Genomic DNA, 2,881 nt, shown 5'->3' on the forward strand with positions numbered 1-2,881 from the left:
TTAATTAAAAACGAAATGATATTGCTTACAGGCAATGCTGTTCAAGTCGACAACAGTACTAACAGATACAAAAATACATTTTCATTGTAAATAATTATTGACTCATTCTTCTTTAAATTACGACCCTACCACGATATTATTTTTATAATAAAAAGGAATTTACTGCTTGTTTGTCGAGAAATAATTCGTCATCTTCGGCACTAGATGGAGTTTATTAGGAGAGTTTTCGGCTTACAATTGGAGGGATCACGTTTTTTGCGTTGCTCGTGCTTTTGTAGTATTTATTTAATAGTATAGTGATATATCTAAATAATTATATTAAGAATTACAAGGTATACAGTGTAATCTTCACTACTCAAGTAATTTCATTTTATTAGTCTAATTTGGTCTATAATATTATTGTATTTATAAAAGTGGGGTTAAGTAACCCACTCCACGTTGTTGTATGCAGCGAGAGACGCCTTTCCTCCGGACCTGATAGAGTGTGAGGAAAACGAAGTTAAAATGATAGATTGGGATCAAATAGAGTGGATGATATTAAAATCAAAAAGAAATATATCATTCAAAAGAAAAATTTCAAGATTCTTAATAGAATCGAAACTACGAACTCAATACTAGATAAGTCTCCTCGCCGGTAAATGTTTATTTTAGTGGCTTTGCCATAAATTTGTTTATTTTTGTTTTGTTTTTAATAGTTTTTTTTTAAATTATTCACTCTCTAGGTTTCGTGGTGCACCATTTTTGTCTTAAAGGTGTAGCTAAAGCTAAAATTCACTTTGATAGCTATGTGGAAGCAAATAAGTTACTCAATTCTGGCAAGTTAAAGGATCTAGGCATCTCTGTGTATGTTCTCAGATGCAAATTAAAGAGAAAAGAAGTATTGAAAGGCTTCAGCAAAGAATTTGAGACTGACGACCTATTAAATCGAGCAAAGTCATCCTACAAAATTTTATATGTAAAAAGGCTTAATAGGAAGATCTTCAATCCTCTCATTAAATTACATACTTGGGTTCCAAATAACGCAATTCATCATGTTAGAAAGTTTGACTCTCCCGCAGAAAATACAATTATATAGTCTGCTACAGAAAGAAATTAGACTGTACATCAAATCAGCCAAGGTATGTAGAAACTACTCCAGATATGGACACATTACCAAATACAGATAGCCCTTCTACAACATGGCATCCTATAACACAATTCATAAATTGCAAAAACCCTCCTACAACATGGCATCTTATAACATGGTTTTGCTTTAACACAATAAGAAAATTGCAAAATTGTTTGTACAACACTGTACTTCTACAGCATTGAATGACATGATTTTTGCTTAACATATTTAAAAACTAAATTACCTTAAAATAATGATGCGAAGGAATGATGAACTATAGTGGCTTTACATGAAAATATAGAAACAAATTATAATTTAATAAATTACGGTTGCGTTAAATTAAAATAACATTATTTGTTTTGTGTTATACATACATTTATATTTTTCATAAAAATTAAGTTGTTTATGTAGAATTAAAATAAAATATTTGTTTTTAATAAGTTTTCGGAACATAACTCCTGTTTTTATACTGGCTCTGGGTCTCATAACACGGTTTCACACAACACTGCATTTTTTAGTAACCTATCTACTGTGTTATAAGAGGGTTACCTGTACTGCAGAAGTTCAAAAACCTGCTTTTTTTTATAGGTTAATCATTCATGACCAAATTCACTCCTGCGAAGTAACATGTCTTCTGCTCTCGCCAACAAAAATAATAATGGTTTTTGTATGGATTACATACAAAAGAGGGACCTTAACATCTTTTCCTGGAAGTGCAGATAGACCCTATCTACAACAAAGGAAATGATTGAACATGTTCTACATTATGAGGTAACAATTTATGCAGAAACTTAAGCCAACTTCTTCTTTCTCTTTTTTCTGCGCTTAGAAAGTGCAATATTGTACCTAGTTTAAGACTTTCTTATCTTTAAATATTAAATAATATTAATTTTGTAACTGAATCTATCGATTCACCTGGAGTCTAAGATCTTTAATCTTAACAATTATTATTATTCTGTTGGGACCAGTTGAGGGTGAAGCTTTTCTAAATAACTAAATTGATGATTATTATTTTTTTATATTAATTATAAGTGAAAACATTTTGTTTCCTTTATTAATTAACCCATTTGCATCCACTAGTGGAATATTCCGCAAATGATGCTCGTCTCTTGTCACCGCGCGAACTATTCCGCGAACCGTGACTTTCTTATATCACTGGTAGCGGACTATTTCGCATATAACATGGTTCGCGTATTGTTGCCAATCTGTGAACATTTCAGCTGTTCTTATTGTGTTTGTTTGATTTACGACACACAACCGCGTTTAGTCAAGGCCAGTATAGCCAAAACTATAGGATTTCGTTAGTAAATATAAAGTGTCAAACTTAGTCGGCGAAGGCAGTCCTGGATGATTGCGATCCTACCGGATTGTCGGATGGCATGCACGTGCTCGGCCTCGCGTACTTGGACCTGAGCCATATTAAATAAATTCTATGAATTATTCTGAAGTCATTTATTGTAGAAGTTAACGAAAATAATTAAATTCCCAATATATGGCCGTGCGCGGTGATATGGGCCAAGTTTGGATAGCACCGATGTTTTTGTTGTTGAGCTTAACAACTTAAGTAGAGCCATGATGCAAATGGGTTAAGAATTTTAGACTTTCGTAAGTTCATAGATACTATGTATCAGGTACAATAGTTCAGATACATATAATAGTAAAATATGTTATACAAAAATAATAGTATGACAAAATGTACATTTGTACTTGCATTTCTTTAATCTGTGGCTTACAATTTGATTTTATTTATATTGTATTATGTATGTCTATAAA

General features: G+C 31.9%; 1 long non-coding RNA gene across 2 annotated transcripts; it reads left to right on the top strand.

Annotated features, from left to right (window-relative positions):
* Positions 1-219: 219 nt before the first annotated feature.
* LOC143347716 (uncharacterized) lies at positions 220-2,150 on the top strand. 2 transcript variants are annotated; one of them, XR_013080662.1, is made up of 4 exons: positions 220-332; positions 452-634; positions 723-1,118; positions 1,697-2,150. It is a non-coding gene; the product is annotated as an uncharacterized LOC143347716 (long non-coding RNA). The 2 variants fall into 2 exon arrangements; XR_013080661.1 differs by having other exon boundaries at positions 253-359.
* Positions 2,151-2,881: the final 731 nt, after the last annotated feature.

Source organism: Colletes latitarsis, chromosome 11 (assembly GCF_051014445.1).
Source record: "Colletes latitarsis isolate SP2378_abdomen chromosome 11, iyColLati1, whole genome shotgun sequence".
Taxonomy (NCBI): domain Eukaryota; kingdom Metazoa; phylum Arthropoda; class Insecta; order Hymenoptera; family Colletidae; genus Colletes; species Colletes latitarsis.